Consider the following 16,403-nt stretch of genomic DNA (forward strand, 5'->3'; position numbering starts at 1 on the left):
ATTATTACAACAACTACAACATATTCATTTTCTTAAGACATGTATAGAAGAAAGATTAAGCCCAAATTTTTTGAAACATAAATATCCAAAAATTTTAACAGAGAAAACAATTGAAAAAATAAAATCAAGAGAAATCAGAAGAGAAATCAAAAAACACTATAGAAAAATAAATGGATTCAACATAAAAATATACTATTATTACCAGGAATTCACCACTAAACTGCATCACCTGGAAATAGAAGAAATACTGACGAAAATTAAGGAAACACTAGATTCTACACTAACAAGAGAATGGGAAAGAAAAGAAAAGAAATTGAACCAACTTCGTAAAGAAAAAGAAACGAAGAAAGAGAAAAAAGTAAACAATACCAACCTACATAAATTTCATGACCGAGTTACTAATCTTTCGAATATTAATTTTAACACCGAAGAAATGAAACTTCTTGACAAAGGTATTCAATATTCCATAGTAAATACACCAAACCTAAGAAAAGTGGCATTGGAAATGGAAGCTGTAACAAAAGGAATGAAAGAGGAAGAGGAAATAAGAAAAAATATACAACAACTTCTAATACGAGAAGACACAAAGAAGAAGAACAAGAACAATGAACAGAAGATCAAAGAAAAACAAAGAAGAGAGGTAAAACTGATAGAGTCAATAAAGAAGAAAATAAAAGAAAACGACCTAATCTTCACCAAGGCGGACAAAAACGCAGGTTTGGTAATACTAAGCAAGGCTGAATACGTTAACAAAACAGAAAAAATTCCTCACAGACAATAACTATAAAAAAGTTTTGAAAAATCCTAACAACCATTTTCACCTAAACGTCAAAAAAATTATCAATGAGGTTAAAGACACCCTTAAAAAATTCAATATTAGCACAAAACAAATAATTCCCATGAACCCAAAAATACCTAGATTGTACGCCCTCATAAAATTACACAAAATAAACCGCCCAATAAGACCCATAATAGCCTCCACAGATGCCAGTACATATAAGATCTCAAAATTTTTAGTACAGTTTTTTAAAAATAACATAGACTTCAAACCCAATTATACAATTAACGATAGAAGACAAATAATACAAAAACTAACAGGCATGAGACTACCGAATGAAAACACTATAATATCCTTTGATGTGGTGAACCTATACACTAATATCCCCACCAAACAAACTTTGAAAATTGTCGAAAACATTCTAAATTCACAGTTAGATGAAAATGATAGCAAAAACATTTTTAAATTATTCCAGATATGCTTACAACAAAACTTCTTGAATTTTCAAAACGAAACATATACGTACCAAGAAGGACTCCCCATGGGATCTCCTTTAAGCGGTTTATTGACGGATATTTTTATGAATGAGTTGGAGACCAATTTTATAATGAATGAAAAGAACCCTTATCTCGAGAATATACTAGTATGGCAACGCTATGTAGATGACATTTTGGTCATTGTCAACACCAAAAAGACAGAAACCATAGACAATCTACACCAATACATCAACACATTACACACAGACATCCAATTTACAATTGAATTTGAAAACAACAATACAATAAATTTTCTCGACATCACAATAGAAAAAAACAAACAAGACATACAATTAAAATATACAGGAAACCGACTCAGACAGACGCTACGATCCCATATGATTCCTTTCACAACATAACCCATAAAATGGCAGCATTCAGGTCCTACATCCATAGAGCTTATAATTCTAATTTAAACACAGAAAGATTTAACAAAGAAATTAAAATAATAAAAAACATCGCCATAAATAATTCATTTCCAGAAGAAATAATAGATAAAATGATCCATAGATATCAAATCAGACAGGACCTAAATAATATTACACAGTTGCAAAATGAACAAACACAAAAAATCAAAAACTACAGATCCATCACACACCAGGGAAACATTAATAATAAGATAAAACAGACAATGAAACAATACAACATTCTAATAACAGACAAACCAAATAAGACTAGGCGATCTGCTCTTGAATAACAAAGATAAAATAAACAAATTGGATGACAATGGAGTGTACGAACTGCAATGCGATACATGTCATGCTACGTACATCGGGGAAACAGGCAGAGCCCTTAGATTACGAGTCAGGGAACACAAAATAAAACATAATTCCAATTTTGGCAAACATATAAACTTTAATCTTAACCACGAATTCAACGACGAAAAAAACACGAAAATACTACATCACATTAACAAAGGTCATCTCATGGAAATCCTCGAAGGATATGAAATTAACAAATTCATAAACAATAACCCTGATCTAACATGTCTCAACGACCAAACCCAAACTGCATACAAACCACTATATTTTTTCCTAAAACAACCCTACACCCCACCCCGTAAACCCCCAGATAGACGAGGATTTCAGAATACGATGTCGATCTGAATTCGCACTACTCTGGGTCCCTTGGACATCAACCCCCCCCCCCCCTCCATAAACTATCCTGTTATCCCATCAACCCCTTTAACCCCCATCCCTATCAATTTATAGACTCTATATTACAACCAACCCAACATATCCCCCCAGGTTAAACGAGGATAACAAAACAAGATGTCATTTTGTTATTGCAATAACTCTGGATCCCATGGACATCATACCTATCCCTTATTATCCTACCCATAACCTTTAAAAAAAAACCCCCCTCTTCAAAAAAAAAAAAAAAAAAGTGGTTTTAATAATTATTGCTGTATGCGTTACAATAATTCGTTACTATCCTCAAATTAAATTTTGATTTCAAATATATTGCCAAACGGGAAAAATAAAATATCCCCAAACAAATTGACACATAACCTCAAACTAACTTTCACAACTCCATGACGCTTCAATTATCTAAAATGTTTTAATCTTTCATAATCACAACTTAAAGGAATCATTTACATGATCTAACGGTAGGAACAAGTGAGGAATTGCCAAATGAATGAATCTAATGTATATTTTGTAAGGAATTGACGTAAGTTTTATTATTGTATTAATTTAAAAATCCATTTAATTTAGCACGTTAATCCGAGATTTATTTAAGAAAATTTGTATTTATGTAGGATAACTCCTGAAGATGCTGTATAAACACAGTGAAACCGGTTGAGTGAAAATTAAAAATAAAAATCCATTAAAGTGCAAAAACCGAAGTTTAATTTACACACATAAAATGGAAAGTAAATCACCAAATAATATTCTTTTATTCTCTTCATCTGCTATCTGATTTCTACCACTTGGTCAAGAAGAAAATTTCTGCTTCTGTGTTTTCACGTCCATTACTAATCCTTGCACTCGCTAGATCGTCTAGAATCTAGGCGAGCCTCTTCACTCTAGATGATATGGTTAGCCGAGAGACAAAAAAAAATTAATTAATTTTCTCGAGGGTACACAAAAATATCTCCCCTCTCCTCTTCTTCTTCTTATCCTATGTGTATAAGTTTTGTCGTTCCATTTCTCTCTCATATTCTCTCTTGATCTTCAAGATCTCGTTCATTACTTCCCGTATCTTTTAAATTCTTTATGGCACAATAAATCATCATGCTTTAATCTGCATTTTATTTCATGATGATATCTCAATTCGTTCTTGAGATAAGATTTATTGAAATTTATATTTCAACCTATAACAATAAACATGCAGAGTTCGATTTAAAAATCATAGCAAGGATGTTTATGAAAAATTAGAAATTATTTGTAGCATCTCAAATCTTTATTAAATTTGCCTTACTCTACATTTAATTAGTTATAAACTAGTATTATTGGAGAACAGGTACAATACAGTGCTACAGTGATATAGCATAAATCCCCAAAATATCAAAATCGGATAATTTTTGTTAATACAATCAATTACAATCTAAGTACTACAACTAAAGGAGAAAGACATTATGAACAAAATATATTCATACTTATTTCATATGTATATATCACCGGTTTCTGGTAATATAGCATAAATCACAAAATGTTAAAATTGAACGATTTTTCTTAATAAAATCAACTCTAACGTAAGTACTAAAATTCATGGAGAATGACGTTATGAACAAAAAATATTCCTAATGCATCAAGAAATCATAATTAGTGATATAGCATAAGTCCCCAAAATATCAAAATACGACGATTTTTGTAATGAAATTATTTTCTAGGTTAGAAGATACCCACACTGAATAGTAAGCAACGTTGAGAAGGAATGTTTATAAAACTAGTATTTAGCACCTAATGGTTTTTATGTTTAGTAACAGTTCCAAGGAACAACATACAAATACTTGTTCCAAAGTAATAGATACAAGTATCGATTAACACCTCTAATACAAATATTATTTGCTTTAATTTTATTAAGTGTAACCATAGTTGATCTTTTAAGTAATGGTTTACTTAAGGTGTATAAACTAACATCGACTTCAGTCCATCAATCATTCTAATTAATTATAGCGAGTGAATAAATTTTAGAAGCTTCTCTTCTTCGTAACAGTTAATATCCAACTGATGAAAACATAAACTTTCTTGCATTCCTTAAAAATATCTCAAGTGTTAAAATTTTTAAATGATTCAATAGAAATTGATTATTCTTACATCTGCGGCTGCTGAATGCAAAAATTCGCGAAAAAAAGGTAGCTCCACTTTAAGCGGCTTTTGACTCATGCAAAGAAAAATCAATACATTTTTTCGTGTTGATACATCCGCATCATACCAGTTTAAGTTATAAACAGCTTCCGCTACACTTCCAGCCTATTAAAAATATTTTATTATTATTTTTGTAATTTTAGCAATAAAGTTTGAATTATTCATACCGCTGTAGTAAATCTTTGCCCAGCTGCATGAGCTCCAAATAACGCAGTAAAATTGATGAAGATCAATAAAAAGCTAGCTAAATCCTTTCTCTATAGGTAAAAAATAAATAAGTATTAATTATTAAGGAGAGTATTGGGTCAAAATACAAACCAAAGCAAATTCTGCAGTACCCATAGTTAAACTAATTAAAACAAAAAGTTTTATTGGAAAAAGAAAACTCGTACAGAGCTTATTAGCAATTTGGTACATCCTAAAAACATCATTCAGAATTAATAAAAATGTTAAAATAAACCTTTAAATTACAATACCTGAATATCTCTTGATGATACACGACAATACGTTGCAATTTTTTGAAATTGTGGTTTTTATTTCTAGTTAATTTTACACTATTAATCAAATCGATAAGGTGTTCAATTCGCACAACTAATAATTCCCCCAAATAAGTACACAAAACCTGCACTGTCAATAAAACATTCGTTGCAATGCTAACGGAGTGTATTTGAATTAACGTTATTAATGCCATTTCCCACCGGTTTAAATCGGGAACGTAATAATCAAATAATAAGCAATATTTGATGTTTTTAAATTTAGCGCAATCATTCTCAATCAAAATAGAGAATATAATAAAATGCGCGACAACAAACCCTCCATATCGAATTGTTTTTAATATAATTTTAACAAATTTGTCGACAATTTTGCTTCGTTCTGGTATTCCATACTCACTAAAATTACTCATTAAGTCAGTAATTTCGATTAAATGAAATCGATTCCAAAATAATAGAATGTTGAAACATAGAAGTAATCCTGCTATCGAATTAAACTCCGTGTGAAATAAGAATTTAGCGAAATTCGCTTTATAATCTAAACAAATTAAAGAGTAGTCATTAATTTAAATTTATTAATTAATTCATAATACCCACTTATAATTTCTGTTGTTAAGGGATAAATCATCCAAATTATATTTACAACAAACAAATATATTGGCGCAAGTCCCCGAAATCCTTGCGAGGTGGGCCAACATTGATATTTGCGTAAGTTTTGTTCTATAAGGAAAAAACCGAGTGTTTTCGCCATGCTGGTTGCAACTAAACTGAAACTAGTAACTAAATGAAAATATAGTATTGAACGTACACGTTGATTGAGTATTAAAAATTTTATTGTGAGAATTGATTTACTTTTTTAATGAAGATTTCACGTGCGTCGTTATTATATCTCCTTCGGTTACTTTTGTCCTTACGGCGAAATACTTTTCTATGTGTATTATTAATATACCTATACCAATAGGGTCAATAGTGACCCAATATTCTTGTGTAGAAGACATAACAACGATTATTAACCATACCCAAATTCAAACAGAGGCTTTAACAAATGTGTCGTGACGCATACTACACTCAGAAAAATAATTCTTTACGATTACGAATTTTTACGTGACACCAAAGGAAAAAGGGATATAGTTTTTATCCAAATGAATGTACTGTTCTTATTGAATCATTGCACCATTCAATTGTAGGTGTATCAAAGTACTTAACAAAAAAAGCAAAACCGTTTAATACAAATAATTTTGCTTTAGAAATGAAAGACTAACTGATAATATTAAATAATAAATCTCTTTATCGTAAAGTTACTAGTATTTACACTTAAAACCCGTGTTTATAGATATACATAGTTATCCAAAGAATTTAGTTCGTGGTCGTGATGCCTAGATGGCAGGGTGACTTATGTGTCGCCATTTATAAAAATTTAAATTTTACTATACGCGCCCTAACGTATTACTACGAAAATCGTAAAATAAGTTGCATATATTTTAGTATTTCTCATATATATACTATCTCCTATATCGCTGACTAAGGCAGCAAAAGAGTGTAAACATTAGAGTGCAGATATATATATATCTGTGTCTGTCGTGCCCCCGTCTACACAAGAGACATGCGTGAACACGTGGTGAGTACGCTTTTATCTTATTGGACGGTGAATTAAAAATTAATAGCAGTTGATGACCTTGATGTTTATGAAACACCAAATAAATGTTTGACATAAACATAACCTAAAATCTAATACAATAATGGCTTCTTGTTTTATTTATAACATTTGAAATCGACAAAATTGTCATGGTTACATAAAATTTGGTTTGTTATTTGGGTTGCCTAAACAAAAGTAAAGAATATAATGTTTAATGAACAACCTACATAAAGTTGAATTTAAAGCAATATTCAACGTCAATTTCACACAAAAGTACATATATTCTAATTTATTTGATGCATCTACGATAATTTATAATTAAAGTCAACTATCTACAATAATTGCATTTCAAAGCTGCATAAAATACGCGCGAAACACTTCAAACTCTTAAAAATTTACGATTCGCGCAAGCGCCTTCGCGATATGGGGGCACGACAAAGACAAAACATATATCATTCCGTCTGCTTTTGATGGAAACGCTCGCCACTCATTGCTTAGATAGGGAGTCAGCGATATAGGAGATAGTATATATATGGTATTTCTTGCATAGAGAAAAATCGATAATGTGTCCTTCAAGAATAATACCGAATTGTTGAGACTATTCGTCGGTAGGTACCCATTTGTAGACGCCAAATTTTTTAAGTAGGTGTATGAACCGGTTTTATAAGAGGACACCAACTGCGTTGAATCTTTTTAAGAAGTTTTTTTAAAAGACTATATTTCATATACTGAGTAAGGCATTGAAATTGAGATTACCTAATAATAACTCAGAAAACATCAATTTTATCAAACAAGTTTCATAAAACTTTCATCGTATAAAGGGTTTCCCCCTTTATACGAAAAGTGTAAAGGAACGATTAAAGGAAAGTATTTTGAACGATTTTTTATTGCATTTTAGGAGCGCCATCAATATTTTTCATTTGTTAAGTATGCTTTTCTAAAGCGGCCCTTACACGATCAATATTGACAACACCTTAGCATATTGACAATAATATTGACAGTGTAAGGTAAAAAATTTTAGTGACGGTAAATATTGACGGAGTATTGACAAAAATCCGGATTTTTTGATTTTCGGGCATCAATACTGAAAATTGAAGGGGATATTGATAATACTATTGGTTGGCGCCAATATTTCCATCAATACTCAGTGTAATAAATTCAACATTCAAAATTAAATATCTACTTTTATTTAATTGTAACAATAACATCTATCAACACAGTTTTTCAGTGTCTATCAACATATTGAAAAACATATGTTATTTTAACCTTTAAAGGGCAAATTATTTCATCATTCCTGAAGCTCTTGATGCAAACAGCGCACTGGTGAAATTTATGGCAATGTAAAAATCTAAGTACACTGCGTTGGGATACAGCCATAAAAAATTACGCGAGAAGAAATATGTGGATTATTACGAACAACAGCTTAAACATTGAATTTCTTGTAGCGCCTTCTTCTCTATTGAAGATCTTACACAAGATAGGATGTATCTGTCTAGAAATCTTTGTTCGAATAAATTTTGGGCACATTAATATCTTTGACTGCTCCATAAACAAATGTCATTTTAGTTTTTTCAGCAATCGTGCCCCTTTCCATGCATAATTAAAATAAGCAATAAAGTTACTATTTTACAACATAAGTAATTTGTAATTTGCAATTATATGTAGTTAGCAGGATTTGTCATGTTTTTTGTTATTATGTATTCATGATTTTCATTATGTTCAGTCAACACAATAACGTCACCTTAAAAAAGTTCATTAATATACAGGCTGTTTCTAAATTAATGCGACAGATTTCAAGGAGTGATTTTTCAGCAAAAATTAAGGAGAGTCTTTCATGTAAGTTTTTGTTCAAAACCTCTTCTCTACCGAGTTACAGTACTCTAAAGTTAGGGGAAAAAATTGTTTTTATTTAATAAATCCACTATGGAGGAATTTAGAAGATTGAAATTTGGCAGGTACCTGTTGTTAATAAAATGACACTTTTTGACACTTTATAACCCGAAAAAGTTATTACAAGAGGCTGAAAAAATCAACCCCATAATACTTAGCATTAGAACTTTTTAATACGTCTACATTTTGCTATTTAAAAACTTGATTTAAATAGTGGGATTCAATACGCACCTTTTTTGTATCTTGACATTTTCTCCTAAAATTGTTAGTTTGATCACAAAAAAATAAAATAATATACAGGCTCAAGTGAATTAATTCAGAGATTGGTTATTATTAGTCAAAGAAATGAAGTTATGTCAAATTAACAATTTGTTAGTTGTAAAATGTCAAGAGATAAGAAAGTTGCAGATTTTTCCCTTAATTTTATAGGGCTATAACTTGGAGGAGAAGGGGTTTTGAACAAAAAGTTATATGAAAAACACCCCGTAATTGTCACTGAAAAATCATCCCTTGAAATCTTTCACATCAATTTAGAAACACTCGTTAATAAAATCAGAAATACATACTTCGTTTTTATTTATTTAATTGATTCTAATATTTGTAATATTGTATTTGTATTTTAATCAAAGAATTCTCAACGACGAAATAATAAAGAACGAATTTGTATACGTGAAATCGTTTATCCAAACTCGAGTAGTTGCAAAAAAACTTTGTTTATACCACCTACTCGTCTAGAATTAAGTTTGCAATAGGACGAACAAAAATCAAAACTCACCATTTAATTAGCAAGGCAATTTTTGGTTCGCTGTTATAAAAAAAGGACACATATTTTTTAAAATATTTAGATGTAATGTTTAATGTAATTAAATATTTTATATGTTAAACTGTTAAACAATTTCGTGTTCAATCACATAAATTCACTTAATCTTTTATTCTGAGTATGCAACTTCTACTAAAAGTTGGATTTCCAATTTTATTCAATTCATTCATAAATGATGTTTTTCTCGTTTGCCGTTAGAGGCAGCACGAGCTAGAGCAACCCAACTCGTCAGGTTGGATAACTATGTATATCTATAAACAAGGCTTAAAACTTAGTTAACTGAATTAAATAAAGAAATCTTTAAAGTTGATAAGTAGATAAATTAAAATTAAATGAAACTCTATTTAATGTTAATATGAATTTTCATTTACTTCAAAGAAAAAATATTTTCAATTCGAAAGATTAACATTTTACCATTAATAATTCACTTTCTTTCTAGTAAATATGAAAGTTCTAAATATTAAGTACACTGAATTTAGATCAAAAGCAAGTATCTATTATTATAGTAGTTGTTGGTTGTAGAATTAAATAAAAATGCACTTGGTATTTAAATTGTTCAATTTATTTAAATCAAAAAATTATATTTTAATTGTATAAATTAACAATACTTCATAAATTAATACATTTTTTGTAAACATAAACATGATTATAAAAACTCAAAATAAGTGGCTATGCACGAATAAAATATAATAACCTCAATAACAAAAATAAATGGAAATTTAAATTATTTTTAATTTTTTTTTTTTGCGAAGCTAGTGTTTTCAATACTTTGCATTAAGATAAAATATCGAAGCTCCTAGTTATAAAACTAAAAAATATTTCACTCTTTTTTAATCATACACATGATTGTAAAAACTTGAATTTGTTTTAAATGATGTAAATATAACGGTAGTTTTGAAGCCACCTACTTTGCAAAGAAAACACTTAAATATTGTTAAGCTTTGAAATTAATGCGTTGACACAATTGGAATGTTGCAGTCACGAAGTAGTATAAGGAGATAAAACGGCAATAGGCGACTGTGTTTCAGAATAGGGCGAATCTAATTCAGTTTTACCTTGTGGCTCTGACGACAGCGCCCGGTGGCAAAACTGTAAACTAACAAAAATTAATCTGTTTAGGTTAGGTCGGTTATTTTTTCTTTTGCGGTCCACTACATTAATCATTATTACACATCATTTTTACAACTCAATATTAGATAATAATTAATTATAATAATATTAATCAATATTATTATAATTTTTATTACTCCTATAATATAGAATTGGTCCAAGGTCTATAGAACATAAGGTTACCCAATGCCGATTCTCCTCCTCTGAGGGGCAAGGTGGGTCAGTGAAGTAGCTGGTTCGATGAACAACACAACACGATGCGAGGTTTAAATATTTTATATAGACTGTACCACTCAGATTTTATAGGCTATCTTATACTTAACTCTACTCTGACTGTATCAAACCAGTGACGTCATTCTGCGGGATAATAATCTATACTACAGAGGCATAGGGAATTAGGTAACCTTATGTTCTATAGACCTTGGAATTGGTACAGCTAAAATCAGCTGATCTGCACAGCTAATCTGTCAGAACTAAAAATCTGTCAACTATAACCTAAAAAGTATATTTAATTTTAGTTTGCAGCTTTAACACAAGGGGCGCTGTCATCGGAGCCACAAGGTATCTCTGAATTAAGTTCGCCCTATTTTGGAGCAAATCCCCCACCACATTTGTACGCTCGTTTTATCTCCTTATACTACTTCGTGGTTGCAGTATATTATAAAAATATTCTGTAAGAAACGACCACACTAATTTGCTTACCGGAGAAAACTATAAATTAAAGACGTACACCAACTTAATTAAAATGTCAATTGCTTGTAGGAAAGTATGGCACTTGTAGCTAATCCCATCACTATATACATACATAAAATTGTTCAATATTGTCCTTTCTCCAATTCAATTATCACTACTCGGGGCTGCAATTTGATTTTGTTTTCCGCATAATCCGTTCGTGTAGTTTCCAATTTTTTAGCAACGTCATTAATTGTGTTGACAAACAAAACGCAATCGTCTTGAGAGTCAACAATAGTAGATTTATAGTTTCGAGATAATCTTTGCGATTGTAATATAGCGTGTAGTAGCAAAATAATATAACAGTCTTTGGATTCTAAAAAATGAACATCTGTGTAAAGTGTTGCACCAACAATTATTTCAATCTTACCTACCTATGTTTATCTTTGTTTATCTTGTATATCGGATTTGTATATTTCAACAATTTTTGTTGTAAATTCAGAAAATGCTGGTATTAAATTATTATTGGGTTTATCCGGAAATAAAGTTGAAAAATCAATATGAACCTATAAAAGAAAATTTAATTACAAAATAAAATAAATATTTTGAAAAATAATAACATACAAGTTCGTAACTGTTAGCGTCATTACGTCTAGGCCATACTTTTAATAATTCCGACAACGTCTCTGTAGAACTTCGAAAAGACTGGAGTCTGTATTCAGAAGTCCGCTCCAATAATATTTAATTGTGTCCCACACGAAGGGATCACAATTTACTATAACAAACTCTATGTAGTCTCCTATGTTTTCAAGAAACGAGAGACGATACACTAAAAAAAACGCTTTTATAATCTCGAGCATTACCTTCTAGAAAAAGAGATTGTACGCTCTCTTTTGATTCAGATTAATTAGTTGTTTGGTTGAGTTTTCTTCTTTGGAATTTTAAATTGTAGTATCTGTCGTTTGCCTGAAGGTTTCCGTTTATTGTTTCTGTGCGTGTAATAAGTAGTCTGTTGAAAACAAAAATTTAAGCTAGTAATACTAATACATGTAATAAAAACGTACTGCAGATTCAGACGAAAATGTTGTAGAAATTTAATAAATTAACGAGAAAAAATTTCATCGCGGCGCTGGTATCTTCTAATTATTATTAATTAATAAATAAGGAATGAAAAATGTTGTAATGATTTTTTTTTGCGGTTGTTGACATCATGTAAGAAGAATTATGACGTAATGAGGGCGAGAAATATTTAATTACCATAGAAACTATCACTCAACGGACCTTGTTTCAAGAAAAAAAAGTTTATATACATATCTTGAAAGTCTTCAATTAATTCAGCAAGATCCCATTCCATTAGTAAATTTGAAACTGTTATCGAACCCTGCAAAAAAACCTCCATTTTTTTTTAAATCTTTTATCTATTCAAAAAAAAGTAATGCACATTTTCTGCACGTATTGCATGTTTGTAATTTTAAATCTGTATAATATCAGTACTTGCATAAATAAAAGAGTATTAATTAACTATTGAACTTACCTTTGATAACTATTTGCAAGGAGCTACCAACGAACTGAAGAGAATCGGCCGTTACACATCATGTGATATCATGACGGCGACAATCTTCTTTTAACACAACACAAATTCCTTTTCAACTAAAGAATACTTTTCTAGAAATCATTTAACTAACCATTTAATTTAAGTAGTAGTTGGATAGTATTGACAAAGTGCAGATAAATTTGGAAACAATGCTAATTCTCCTTCCTAATAACTGAAATATATTTAAATTAAAAGATTATACATTTTATATAATTTATATTTAATATTTGGAATTAAGAAAATTGCAGACTTAAAATGAAATGTATGTAGGCTTTAATCCCCTCTTACTATTTATTTCATTTAAATGAATTTCTGTTGTAACCACGATTACTTACGTTAAAATCAAGAAAAATTAAATAACAGTATCAATTCGTTACTATAACCACTAATATTTTTCTGAGTGTAAGGTATAGAATCAATTCGATAAAAATTCGGGGGATATTCTTTCAGAAAAAAGGCTTGGACATCCATGTTATCTTTTTTAACGCGCATTGTTTGACATAAAATTGAAATGTACAGGTGTCCTAAAATTTAGATACCATACCTAAGTTGACATTTTTAAATAGAAAACATGTACGAAATAGGAACATGTACGGATTCTACGTAAAATTATGAGTATTTTTCATGTTATCTAATATCATTATGTCTTCATCCTAATGTTGTCTTTTATCTCAAATATCTTAGGAATGTATTTCTCGAGAGACTTAATATTGTGGGGATTTCTTTTAGGCAGGAACGGAGGCCTAAAAGAACTAGTTGAAGTTCGTGTTTCCAGCGATCTGTATTACCTCTTGCAATAAGAGCAGTTTTTAAAGATCTGTGCAATGTCTTTTGAATACCGTTGCTTTGGGGATGATAGGTAGATTGATAGGATATGGAATTCATTGAAGAGTTTCGATTCAAATTGAGTGCCTTGATCATGCGTAATGCTATGAGGGATACCAAATTTCCAGAAATAATGAGTAAAAGGAACATTAGCAATCGTGGTTGTCATTATATTGGAAAGAGGAAAAGCTTCAGTCCATCTTGTAAAGCGCTCAATAACAGTAAGAATAAATGTACTTCCGTCAGATGGAGCAAGAGGCCCAACGAGATCAATATGAATATGTTCGAAACGGCCTTTTGGAATACTAAATTCTCCTATAGGCGTTCTAGTATATTTATTTACTCTAGAAAGTTGACAATTAATGCAAGATTTTGTCCAATGATATAAATGAGTATTCATTCTTGGCCAGAAAAATCTTGTTTTGATTAAATTTTGTGTAACGCGTACTCTCGGATGTGAAATGTTGTGAAAATTAGAAAAAATTGTTTTACGAAATTTGACGGGAACATAAATACGTGATAGGGAAGAAGAAATTTCGCACCAAAGTTTTAAATTGGAGGAAGAAATTTGTTGTTTTCCTAAAATAAATTTTGCTTTGTTAAGAAGTTGTTTTTGTAAAAGATGTTTAAGCTCAGAATCGCTGTCTTGAGTTATTTTTAAAGTTTCAAGATCAGGATAAGATGAGTTAATGACATCAATATCTAAACGTGATAGAGTATCAGCTACTATGTTGGTTTCTCCCTTAATGTATCTAACATCTGATGTAAATTGTGAAATATAATTTAAGGGGGGAAACCACATTAGAAGGTTCAAAAAATCGATTTTTTTTATTGCATAAATCGTTAGCTTAACTATCCAAGAATACGATGTTAAAATTACAAACCGAAATTCGCATTCCTTTAGATTTAATGAGCATGGAACTTAGCGGTCTGATGTAGCCTATGCTAGAGATGTGCGTGTTAGTGATTTTTTATGCCTGCTCACGATCTATACCACGCGGGACACGCATACCACTTACGTGAACATATGAATCAGGTGACTCACGCGTGATTTACTTGTGACATCATTAGCGAAAAAGCTCAGCACTTACTATGGACTAGCGATTCGAAGACATACATCGATAGTGGAGAAAATATGAAAACAGCGATTATGGCGACATACTATCATATGATATCCACCGATGAAAATCCGCGAACGAGTGTTGCCCTTAGGGAGAAGACAGCTGGTGCGTGTGGCAAAAACGAACAGCTCTTGGTATGGAGCTTGCACCGCATCCTACTCCATTGCATCCCGACATACAGCAGGAAATTCTGCATATATATGAAGATTTATCAAGGGATGAATTACTGGAAAGATGTTTAGGTTGACACAAAAAAATATATATATATGTAACCCTATTGCGGGTGCTTACGGCTAATTCAGTGAAGACGGGTGTGAGTAAATAAAACAGTGATGTAAAAAAAATATAATACGAATTAAATTTATTAAATGTTGAGCGCCAGAAATTTTTGAGAGAAATTTCAAACTCCAAAACAATGCAAAATACCTTTTAAAATCAATAACAGAAATAAATAACTCTGGTCCGCATAAGCTTATGTTTCCCCTCACAACATTAAGAAAATGCATAAAAAAAAATTAGATAATATCTTGAACAAAATAAAGAAAACAAAACAAAAAATATTTACTAGCTTGAATTATTGAAATCAAAATCAATTAATACTCCTAATCAAATAAATGATACTACTTCGAAGAAAAAAAAAATCATTAAGCTATTCAACTCAGATGTTGAATTCAATAGACAAAAGAATTAAAGAATACAATCTTAGTTTACTCGACACAGGTAAGTTTATTCGTAATTTAAAATAGTTAAATTCACTTATCTGGTTTTTTTTCTTTTTTTTTTTTCTGCAGATCTCCACCAAGGTCCACCAGGATACCACGCTAGCGATGATGTTAAATACGGTTTTCTCCGAGTTCGACATCACGCCACAATTTTTCAATTTTGCATCGAGCAATAAAATAAACCAATATCAACCATTGCGCTCTGAAAATCATTTAAAAAGCCTCAAAAAAAAAATCAAAATCAACTCCAACCGTAACAAGGTGACACACGCGAAACGCAAATGAAAGCTTCAATTTCGCAATTTGGCGATTAGTTCCTAAACATTTGCACTCCGGGCTAAAAGTCATCGAATTGGCATCGTACTTAGCCGCGGGCTTATTCAATGCAGGAAATTCATCCCTTCTGATGATCATGAACGAAGCAGGAATTGCAGTAGGTACGCAAAGCTTCCAGTACGCTGAACAAATAGATAACCAGAGCGAGAGGCGACAGAATCGACGTAGTTCACTGAAGTCGAAGGAAGGTCGGGAAGCTCGAAAAGCACTGCTGCAGGCGCAAAATGAAGCCTATGAGGAAGAAGTAGGACTAATGTATGGTGCTGGAATCGCGGATTAATCGGTGACTACTTTATATTATTGTTAACTCAATAACTTCAAAATTTTTTTTTCAAACGCGTTTTTCTCAAAATGACTTTTTTCACATTTGCGGGAACTCTAACTCAAAAAGTAATGAACCAATCATTATGAAAATTGATAGTATGATTCTTTATGAAATTACGAAATATATGAACCAACTTTTGAGATGATATCATGATTTTAAGAGAGTTTTTTTTTGCATAATGAAATTATAGTGAAATATAGTGAAATTTTAAGTAAATTTTTCCAATACCTGCAAAA

This window comes from Onthophagus taurus, unplaced genomic scaffold (genome assembly GCF_036711975.1).
Source record: "Onthophagus taurus isolate NC unplaced genomic scaffold, IU_Otau_3.0 ScKx7SY_14, whole genome shotgun sequence".
Classification (NCBI taxonomy): domain Eukaryota; kingdom Metazoa; phylum Arthropoda; class Insecta; order Coleoptera; family Scarabaeidae; genus Onthophagus; species Onthophagus taurus.